This window comes from Pan troglodytes, chromosome 4 (assembly GCF_028858775.2).
Source record: "Pan troglodytes isolate AG18354 chromosome 4, NHGRI_mPanTro3-v2.0_pri, whole genome shotgun sequence".
Lineage (NCBI taxonomy): Eukaryota > Metazoa > Chordata > Mammalia > Primates > Hominidae > Pan > Pan troglodytes.
In genome coordinates this window covers 62,721,381-62,733,448 of record NC_072402.2, presented here as the reverse complement: position 1 = coordinate 62,733,448, position 12,068 = coordinate 62,721,381, and the positions used below count along the sequence as shown (strand labels likewise).

The 12,068-nt window shown below is 37.8% G+C and overlaps 1 pseudogene; it reads left to right on the top strand.

Annotated features, from left to right (window-relative positions):
* The first annotated feature begins 1,220 nt into the window (after positions 1-1,220).
* Positions 1,221-2,479, top strand: LOC100609558 (KATNB1-like protein 1; annotated as a pseudogene).
* The last annotated feature ends 9,589 nt before the right edge of the window (positions 2,480-12,068 follow it).

Below are 12,068 nucleotides of genomic sequence, written 5' to 3'. Positions count from 1 at the left end.
TAATAAGTAGACAAGATTAGAAACCAAACTTAGGAGTATGTGCCTGTAACAACAGCTGAGTCTTGGCCAGTCCCAGCAGCCATACTTCAACCATTCATACACTGCTGAGTGTTCAAACTGTGTTCAAATAAGGCAAACATCAACCTGTAACCAATCTAACTGTTTTTGTACCTCACTTCCAATTTCTGTATGTCACTTTGCTTTTTTTGTCTGTGAATTTGTTCTGACTATGAGTCACCCCTGGAGTCTCTCTGAATCTGCTGTGATTCTGGGGACTGCCTGCTTCGTGAATTGTCCATTGTTCAATTAAACTCCTTTAAATTTAATTCATCTGAAGTTTTTCTTTTAACAGTCCTACAAAATCTTCACTGGCTAAGCTATAAGAGGAGGTCCTCAGGTGATGTTTAATATATAAAATTTTAATTTTTAATAGGTAGTCTATACTTGGATATCAAGAGTCTGTTTTGAGAATAGTATTTTGGACACAGTGTATCTTGAATTCACCAGGGTGCTTGATACCCTTGGTAGGATAGCTGGATTAAACGTAACTTGCTGGAAGTGTCCAATTAGAGTAAAGTGAATGTAGTGGAAAAGTTCTAGCAGCAAGTTATAGATTTGGTAATTGTACCCTTACCCAACTTTGGTAGAAATTGGATTGGCATTTGTTACAACACATCATATTAGTTGTTCATATTCCTGCTTCCTCTCCAACACCCACTCATTAATTCCCAAGGCATCATGGACTTGAATTGCGCCAGGCACCGTGCTGATGCTGAGTGTCACAGTGCAAAATTGGCCAGGTATGGTCCCTCTGTCATGGAATTTATAGTTTTACAAAGTCTTTCAATGCAGAAAATAGGTCTTATTTAATTGTATTCAAATAAACACAATAGACACTTAACAAATATTTATGAATCTTGATAGAAATTTTGTAGGGTATATATGTCACATTTTCCAAATTTTGGATGCTGTTGGAGATACACTCGATATATTGAATAAGGGATTATAGATCTAAAAGATTTTCAAATCTCTATTTTTCAATCTAGAATTGCAGTGAATAAGACTGAATTTGTAGAGATGTGATTTAAGAAACACTCAAGGTAGAAATGGCCCTGAGTAGGGCCTGGCCTGCAGCCAAGGGGAACTCTAGGCTGCCTGGCATGGTTGGTCAGTGCCAGGGCTGGGCTAAGAAACCAAGAAACACCAGTATTTAAGAGATGATGGCATCTGAAACCCACAATGTTAAAAAGCAGAACTTTTGAAATAATATTCAGGATCATTTAATTGATGGACCTAGGAAAAGGATTTCTAATTTCATTAATAAGAACAAGAAGGAAGTTAAGAAACCTCAACAGTTAGCTGCTTATATAAATAGAACAGTTGGACAAACTGTGAAAATTCCAGATAAAACTAGGTAAGGTAATCTGGCCAGGTGCAGTGGCTCACGCCTGTAATCCCAGCACTTTGGGAGGCCAAGGCAGGTGGATCATGAGGTCAGGAGATCGAGACCATCCTGGCTAACACAGTGAAACCCCATCTCTACTAAAAATACAAAAAATTAGCCAGGTGTGGTGGCTGGCATCTGTAGTCAGCCAGGGAGGCTGAGGCAGGAGAATGGCGTGAACCCAGGAGGCAGAGCTTGCAGCGAGCCGAGATCGCACCACTGTACTCCAGTCTGGACTACAGAGTGAGACTCTATCTCAAAACAAAAAACAAACAAAAAAAAAACTATGTAAGGTAATCTTTCATAGAAAGTTAGTTCATTATCCCTTTCCAAACCTCTGTTGTAGGAAAAACAAAACAAACAAAAAAACACAGTCCCCTAGAAGTGGGGCTGTGACGTGGCAAATAAAGAAAATGAACTGGTTTGTGCAGGCCACCTGCCTGAAAAATTATGCCAGAGTAGGCAAATATATTTGCTTAACCCCAGTGATTCCAATTTTTCACAGATATAAAGCCCATCATCACAATACAGTCAGTATTTTTCGCAAGTTTCTCAGGATCATGAAACAAATGGCCCAAGTTTTGCTCAGCAGGAATTTGAAATTGAATGTATCTTTAACTTTCTGGAGAAAGAAGTATACATGAATTTGCAGCTTGTTTGGTGAGAATAGAAGATCTTGGCATTGAGGTAGATTGCCTTCCTGTGCTCACCAGTAGTTTACAGGGAGAAAAACAATATATCTTACTTGAACGCTGGGTAGGCTCGTTGCCTCTAGTAAACTCACTACGTAAAAGCAAATTTGAAAAATACCTAACAGTTGGTTTAAACTGGCTTCAAGCAGTCATTAAAAGGTGGTGGTCAGAACTATTGTCCAAAACAGAAATTATAAATAATGGAAACATTCAGATTTTAAAACAACAGTTAAATGGATTGTGGGAACAGGAAAACCACCTTACTTTGGTTCCAGGATATACTGGTAATATAGCTAAGGAAGTAGATGCTTATTTATTACCAGTGAGAGATTTAATCTGCTAAAGAGCATTTGTTTATTCAAAACATTCCTGGATTATACAATTTACAAGAAAAAAAAAGATTTCTTCCGAGAGCTCTGAACTGTGGAAGAAATTAAAACCATTTTTTCTTTTAAAAAGCCACATAATAAAACCACTAATGAAACCATAACAATCTACTTCACATAGAAGTGAAAAAATACCCAAAAGAAGCAGCTTCAACTTTAATGAGATGAAAGTACACTATGGAAAATGTTGGCCTTGCTGCATTTGGGGTTTATATAGTTATTTGCTAACATTGTTTAAGAACTACTGGATCTTAACACAAGCCTGCATAAAAATATACTTTCTATTGTGTGAAAAACTAAGAGAGGGTGTATGGCTAGGAACCCTAAAGAGCAATCATCTCCTTTTGAAGTAACTTTTTGAAGACGGTGTTTTATTGAAAAAACAAATATGTGTGACTATCTTTTTGTATTTAAAAGAATGAAAGTTTAAAACATAATGGCAAAAATCAATCTTAAATATTTTTGTCCATACTGAGATACTGTGTATGTGAAATGCCTATGATACCAGTATCTGTTTTAAAAAATTGAAACCAACTATGCTTCTGCCACGACGAAATCATTAAATTAAATCAGGGGTTTATATTCATGTGGAATGTTGTTGAAACGTATTCCATACCATTTTTAAAACTTGAAAATATCTGACCTTTTTGCCAGAATCATCATGTCTATGTGCTCTCCCTCCCATAAGCAGTTTGAGTGTGTGGCTGCTGAACAGACGAGCCACACCACTGTTGTACATCCTGTGCTGGGGATCAGGGAACTCTCCCATTTCATTAATACCTTCGTACATCAGGTATGGGTTCTTAAAGCAACATGATTCCTGGAGGGGTTAGTGCATAATTCAGTTTAATTTAACTATACATGTTCCAATAAGTAAAGTTCTTTAAAATTATGAGACTAACTGTTTCCTATTGCTGGAAGAATTATGAGACAAGGTGTATCTCTGAATTCTTCAAAATGTGAGGGTTTTTCATAATGACAGTCTTAGAAAAGTTATTTCTTTCACACACTGCACTTTAAGTTTGGAGTTTGATGAGAATCTCAAAGTATGGAAGGGGTGGTATTCTGTACATTTGAAATTAAGATGTCATTAGTCAATCCATCTATGTATAGGTTGCTTGCAATAATCTTGACATTTGAATTTCTGATAGTATAGATTTTTTTAAATCTTTATTTTAATATGATGGTTTAAGTATCAATATATTTTATGTATTACCTATGATTATAAATTAGCATTTAGAAAAAATCTAGCAGCCAAGAATTTCTTAAACTAATGTTAAGTAAAGTGACATCGTTTATATCTTTTTTTTTTTTTTTTTTTTTGAGGTGGAGTCTCACTCTGTTGCCCAGGCTGGAGTCCAGTGGCACATTCTCAGCTCACTGCAACCACCACCTCCCAGGTTCAAGCAATTCTCCTGCCTCAGCCTCCTGAGTAGCTGGGATTACAGGCCTGTGCCCCCACACTTGGCTAATTTTTGTATTTTCAGTAGAGTCGGGGTTTCAACTTGTTGGTCAGGCTGGTCTCGAATTCCTGACCTCGTGATTTGCCCGGCTGGGCCTCCCAAAGTGCTGGGATTATAGGAATGGGCCACTGCGCCTGGCCTTGTTTATGTCTTTTAAAACTTTGAGACAATCCTTTAAAACCTTGTTAACACCAATATTAAAGAAAAATACTAACAATTAATATCCTAAATGAATTTGAAGACATAAGCTGGTCCCTAATCACTACCTAAATGTAAGGCCAATATATGAGCCTTAAAAATCCCTTTACATAAAAACTAACCTTAAACCACTCACAACCAAAGCGTACGCCTCAAGAATACTAAATTTCAATAGTTTCCGTCAATACACTTTCTCTAAACCAGCTTGTGTTTTTTGCTTTCTGCTGCTATTTTTTTGTTTTGTTTAGACTTTTTTTCTCTCTTCCTCCTGAGAGAAGGATAAAATGATGGGAGAGCTGGAAATTCTCTGGGTTACAGGATAAATCCCTCTTGGCTGCATGTGACTGCCTCATTGAGCAGCTGGGAATACTGTAAAGCAATGCTCAGCACTCACTCTTATAGTCTATTATGTAATATAATATATATTTTTAAAATTGATTGTAATTTTTTTTAGCACTTTGGGGGCTGCTGGTGGTCTCTTTTTCAGGCTAAATAGACCAACTGCTGCTGCTAAAAGAGTTTATTCGACCACCCACACTCGGAAGCACAACCTCCTTCCCTGTGTTTCCCTGAAGTAGCAGTCAGCAAGGCCTGTGCAGTAATGACTGTGAGCAGCCTTCAGGCTCAGAAAAATGTCACAGCTTGATCCCTAGAGCCTCCAGTGCCCCCATTCAATCAGTGCTCAACTGCATGACGCACCCTGGAACTTAAAATGAAAGCCCTGGATTCATGGCCAAAAATACAAACTCCCTACCGGCTCTTCCTGTGGGAGTTATTGAAGTTCTTGGTTAGCTCACCAACGGTTACCTACACTCTCCTTCTGTCCCAGATAGCAAGGAAAAAAAGGCACAACTGTAACATTTTCTGCACAAAGGCCTCAGCTGGGACGCAGAAGGACTTAAAAACAGCAGGCATATGCGTTTTAAAACAACATTTTGACAGATAAAGTCAAGTGATAAAATATAGTGAACTTATAATTACCCCTGCTATTGGAGGCAAGCAAAGAAGGTGATAGGCCAAAACAGGCATATGCCAACTCATGAAATTTCATTTTATTTTCCTCTGAAACTACAGAATTTGAGTGTTGTGTGTGTGTGTTTCCAATTATGGTAAGGGGTGATAATTTTCAGGCCCAGATAAATACAGAAGAATGGGAAAAGCAACAATAAATTAAAATTGTGCTATAAATATTTCCATACCGCTCTGCGGCAAGAGGCACATACACTTGCTCAAGGAGTATTTACATACAAAATATTGGGTGGCCTATGAGCATCTACTTGAGAGATGCCTGATAGAAAATGGACCAGGAGCTTTTGGGCACAGGAAGATAGTGTAATAACTACTTGTAGAAATTTACATCAATAATAATAAAATTTTGATGACTATACAACCTTATTATCACTGGCACCCCAGGAACTTCTTATATTCTGAGTTTGTTTTCCCAACAGTCTCATTTTCTAAACTTTCAAACTTTGTTGTTACTTTGATGGAAGTAAGAGTTCAGAAAGAATTAAACCATTTCTATTACTTGCTACCATATTTTGAAATGATTTTCTCCATAGCACAAAACAGCAAATTTAATACATGTGACGTGTAAGCAGAGATACATCTTTTAGCATACATACCAAATCTTGGCTCACAATTATTTTAGTTGATAATTTAAATTTATCTTAGACCTCAAAGACCAATACCTGTTCATTATTCCATAAATTATAGATTCAATTATGCAAGCACACTGAAGGTCTTATTTATTTATTTATTTATTTTTAAATTTTTTTTTTTTTTTTTTTTGAGACAGAGTCTCGCTCTGTTGCCCAGGCTGGAGTGCAGTGGCGCGATCTCGGCTCACTGCAAGGGCCACCTCCCAGGTTCACTCCACGCTCCTGCCTCAGCCTCCTGAGTAGCTGGGACTAAAGGCGCCTGTCACCACGCCTGGCTAATTTTTTTGTATTTTTAGTAGAAACGGGTTTTCCCCGTGTTAGCCAGGATGGTCTCCATCTCCTGACCTCGTGATCCGCCTGCCTCGGCCTCCCAAAGTGCTGGAATTACAGGCGTGAGCCACCGCACCTGGCCAGGTCTTATTAATTTAAAATCAGATTCACACCTGTTTTTGCATATGAAAGTTTGTGCAGTAATTTGAGTCCATAATAACTGACTTTATGTTACCTTTATAAATTTATAAATGACTATTGCTTTGTGAAATATGGCTTATTTCTTGATTAGGGAGACTAACGAAAGTTCAGCGAATCTGAAGATCCTACTGATAGGTGTGTCCATCATTTCTGAGGAAACCGGCATGCTGAGAAGTAAAAAATGTCCCCAAGCTGAAGAATCTTTATTCAAATATCTGAGCAGAGATGGACATGTTAATGAATCACTTTTCTCAAAATTTTATTCAAAAAATTATACATTTTTGGCCAGGTGCGGTGGCTCACGCCTGTAATCCCAGCACTCTGGGAGGTCTAGATGGGCAGATCACGAGGTCAGGAGATCGAGACCATCCTGGCTAACATGGTGAAACCCCGTCTCCACTAAAAATACAAAAAATTAGCCAGGCTTGGTGGCGGGTGCCGGTAGTCCCAGCTACTTGGGAGGCTATGGCAGGAGAATGGCATGACCCGGGAGGCGGAGCTTGCAGTGAGCCGAGATTGCGCCACTGCACTCCAGTCTGGGCAACAGGGCAAGAGACTCCGTCTCAAAAAAAACAAACAAAAAAAAAACAAAAAAAAACAAAACATACATTTTTAAAAGCAAATAATATGATTAATCATATTGATTTACATAAAAATATAGCATTTTGGCCGGGCACGGTGGCTCACGCCTGTAATCCCAGCAATTTGGGAGGCCGAGGCGGGCAGATGATGAGCTCAGGAGATTGAGACAATCCTGGCTAACATGGTGAAACCCCGTCTTTACTAAAAATACAAAAAATTAGCTGGGCATGGTGGCATGCACCTGTAGTCCCAGCAATTCAGAAGGCTGAGGCAGGAGAATCGCTCGAACCCGGGAGGTGGAGGTTGCAGTGAGCCGAGATGGTGCCACTGCACTCCAGCCTGGGTGACAGAGTGAGACTCCATCTAAAAAAAAAAAAATGCTATATATATAGCATTTTATTAGGTAGAAAATAAAATTTGTTTCTTTTGACTCTATTAACCTTATTCAGGTGGGAGTGAAAAATTGTCTCTCATTAGAAAAATGAGTCAGTTATAAAACTGACAAAATGGTTTAAGGAGAAATTAGAGAAGCAGAAGGTGGTAATCGATTTTTAATGAGGCTTTGTAGTATAAGATTTGACGTAGCTTTTATTTTAATTATTTCTTCCTCTTATTCATGCCATAAAAGATTGTGTATTCAAAAACAATAAGGGGCAGCAGCATGAGAATTGTTTTGTGAAGAATAATTGTGTGGTCTTCTAACAAAATTTTGCAAAACATTGCTAACTCTTCTCCCAGAGTTTTGAGAAGAGAGTGATATATTTGTGATGTAGGACTATGAAAGATGATAAAGGTAATAAAATGCCACCTGCATTGTATGAATGTTTTCTGTGAGAATCTAAGTTTGCACCTATCATCATCATAATCATCATCATAAATCTATTTATCAAATACTTACCATGAGACAGTTTTTTTAACCAGAATCTTATCTTATTTAGTTTTCTTTATAGAGCAAATATATCAATTTACATCTTACGTGAATTCTTAGATCCTTGGATCTTACATACAGTATATTAACAATGTCCAGAAGACCAACTTGTGGTGAAAAAAAAAGGTCAGAATAGAGTATTCATTCCTATATACAATATGAAGCAACATTTATTTTCTGTGTATTTTTCATATAAATATAAATAATTAGTTCCATGTTATGCATACTTTGGGTACAGAAGTAGCTTCTTTGTTACTTAATACCAAGTTATAGCAGCCACATTATAAGAATATCATCTCTGCATCAAGCATATGAAAGTACATACCCTGGAAAGTGAAATCCTCTGGGATGAAATCCTCTGGGACCCATTGGTAATAACCATTCTAGGATATCAGCTGAAAAGTTTAGAAAAAAGATAAACCCCAACTGAATTATGATGCAGAAAGTGCAGAGCAGAAACTTTCTTGCAGTGGTTTTTGTTTTGGGCTTCCGTGGTAGGCAGAATGATAGCTCTCTAAAGATGCTCATGTTCTTATCCCTAAAACCTATGTTACCTTACAATGCTAAAGAGGCTTTCAGATGCGGTTAAGTCAAAGATTTTGAGATGGGGGAGAGTAGCCTGAATTACCTAGGTGGGTCCTATGTAATCACAAGGGTCCTTGTAAGAGAGAGGTCAGAGTTAGAGAATGAGGTATGAAGATGGAAGCAGCGGTCAGAGTGCAGGAAGGAATGGAAATGCAGGCAACGTCTAGAAGCTGGAAAAGTCAAAGAAACAGGCAAAAGCCTCTTAAAGCTTCCAGAAAAAATATTGCTGTACCATCCTGCTTTCAGACTTCTGATATGCAGAACTGTAAGATAATATACTCAAGTTGTTTTAGGCTACTAAGTTTGTGGCAATTTGTTATAGTAGGAATGGGAAACTAATACAGGCGTCACACTCAGAAAGATTCTCATTTAGACTATAATCTCCAAATTAATTATACATACATAGTTAGAAATACAATGACATGACTGAAAAATGAAGGCACTGTTCATTCAAATTGATATCCCATTACTAGACCCCCCAGCACTATGACTTTTTAAATAAATCCTTTGTCTTGTGAATAAATAAATGTGTTGTAAATGTTTAAAGCATAATTTTGCTAAATGTATACCACAATTTTATAACTTCATTTTGGCATGCCATTACTTTAAAAAAATAGACTTAAAATACTTTTATGTTCAAGGGCGCAAGTGCAGGTTTGTTACATAGCTAAACTTGTGTCATTGTATAGATTATTTCATCACACAGATATTAAGCCTGGTACCCATTAGTTGTTTTTCTTGATCCTCTCCCTACTTTCACCCTCCATCCTCCAAAAGGCCCCAGTGTGTGTAGTTTCTTCTATGTGTCCATGTGTTCTCATCATTTAGCTCCCACTTGTAAGTGAGAACATGTGGTAATTGGTTTTCTGTCCCTGTGTTAGTTTGCTAAGAATAATGGCGTCCAGACCATGAGCCAGATATTGTTAAATATCCGTTACAAACATGAACTTAATGCCTTGAAATAGGTGCTATTATTATCACCATTCCCATCATATATACGGTTAAACTAAGGTCCACAGAGTTTAGAAGCTTGCTCCACATCACTTAGACAGGAAGTAGGAGAGCCAGGAATCCAAATCAGGCAGACTGCTCCAGAGTGCATGTACTTAACTACCATGATGTTTCTTCTGCTTCATGAATTTAAATAAGAAACAGGAAAATTGCTCATTGCCAACCCTTTAAAACTGAAGCAGTGGGTTTGCCACCTACTGTCCCCTTTCAACACTTGGTACAGTTTTGATCTTTTGAGATAGTTCAGCCAGTGTGGTACAAGACTAATATCTTATCACTTTGTTTGTGCTTGTGAAGGAAGAGTATAGAATTCAGACTAAATAAAAGAGAATCAAATATTCATTTCTCGCTTTCACCAAATAAGAAATGATTATTAGATTCTCTTATATTTGCAGTCTCTTTTATTTACTCACAAAAATTTATGAGTAAATTTGTAGGGTTGATGGTTCATAATAATGAATTTCCCAAAATGTCCATTTTTCTTAGGAGGCAGCATGGTATAATAAATAAGCTGTTTGGAGCATGATTGATATGAGGTAGAATCCCTATCTGGCCACGTCCTCCCTGTGTGTATTTGGGCATGTTTTCTAAACTTTTGTAGGTACAGTTTCCTCTTTTATAAACTGAAGACACACATCATTAAACTGAAGATAAGCATCATTCTCACATGGTGATAGAAAAGATAAAATGGAGTGAAGACATTGCCCTCAAGAAGTCTTATATGTTCTTCCTTTTAACTTGTGTTTCTTAGAACAGTGTTGTTCAAGCCTGGTTGCTCATCAAAACCTGTATGGAGCTTCTAAATACCAAATGCCTGGACCCTAACCGTGAAACTTCAGAGTATCAGTTAAGAATTTAAAACACTTGCTTTACATAAAGTGCCCAATTTTCTCTGGAGCTGATGAGACGTCACAGGACAATGGATTTCCATTCAAGTCCTCTCAATCATTTCTCACTTTGGAGAAAAAGCAGCAGCTAATGCTGTATGACCAGAATAATGTATTCCTCAAATGACCACTGGCCGGGCACAGCACTCATGCCTGTAATCCCAGCACTTTGGGAGGCCGAGGCAGGCGGATCACGAGGTCAGGAGATCGAGACCATCCTGGCTAACACGGTGAAAACCTCTCTCTACTAAAAATACAAAAAATTAGCTGGGCATGGTGGCAGGTGCCTGCAGTCCCAGCTACTCGGAAGGCTGAGGCAGGAGAATGGCATGAACCTGGTAGGCAGGCTCACAGATTCATGAGATAAAAAATAATTGGTGTTTTAAATCACAAAGTTTTCAGGTGTTTGTTGCATAACGAAGCCTATATGGGAAAAAATCCTTGAATTTTCTAATCATTATCATTGCTTTAGTGAAGGGAACTGTGCCTCAGGTTGTTCTGATGATAATCCAAACCTCATTTCCAGATAATTGTAATTTACTTATCTGTTTAGAACATGTCATAAAGAATTTGTTGTTGGTCAGAAAGAGATCTGGCCTTTGCCTCACATTCTGGGAAGTAATCAACATCATACACTTCTGTCATCAAAGGAGGGTTTGTTTAGACCAAGGGTTGGCCATACCAGATATTAGGATGGGATGAGGCTTGCAACACGTAAGTTTTAGGACATGAAATGACGAGGCCAGAAACACTAACCATGTGATTAAGAAGTTGGGGGGTGTCTTTGGGTCATATGATAATCTGTTGACTTCAATATTGAATTCAATCATGTGGATAATCACTCAATCATACATATGTAATTAATCCCCCCCCCCCACTAAATCTCCAAATACCATATCTCTGGTGAGCTTCTCTTGTTGGCAGCACTACATGTATATTGTCATATATTAGTTCTGGAAAGACAATGTGTCTTGAGGACAATAGAATCTTCATATTTAGAACCCTTCCAGGCTTTGCCCTGAACAACTCTTTCTTTGGTTGATTTTAATTTGTATTTTTTCCTGATACTAAAGTAAAATCATGGCTAAAATAACTTTTAATGGGTTTTGTGAAGGCTTCTAGCAAATCATCAAAACTTAAGGTGGTTTTAGAAGTTTCCCAAACCTACAGTTTGTGTCAGACATCTTGAATAGACCTGGCAATGCCCTCAAACTTTGAAGTTTGTCTAACTCTAGGTAGCTGGTACCAGGAGTGGAGTGGATGTTTCTAAGAATAACCCTGACTCACTGAAACATGTGGTTTGAAAAAAGAATGAATAAGTGGTAAGAGGATAAATGATTTTTCGATGGTCATGGGGTTACCAATAGTATGGAGCTGCAGATGTGTTGTGATCAATTAATGAAAGCAAAAGTTACCAATAGAGTTAAGGAATAATGGATCAAACTCTTGAAGAGTTTGAATGCATAATGGCATGCAAAGTAGTAAGAAATAAACTAAATCTACAATTTCTTGGTTATTGATATCTGTAATAGCTAAAATTAAAGAAAGGGAAAAAATTGAAGTGGATACTGATACTGGGCCAAGCTTGGATTCTGGCGGGTTCAAGTTACAGCTTCTTGCCTCAACTCTCCTACCAATAAAAAAAGTTAAAATAAAAATAAAAACAAAAAATATATTAAGGTAAATGCTCACTTTGCACCTGGCTTATATCTTTACCAGTCTGAATCATAACTTACAGGCCCCTACCAAGGGGTAAAGTT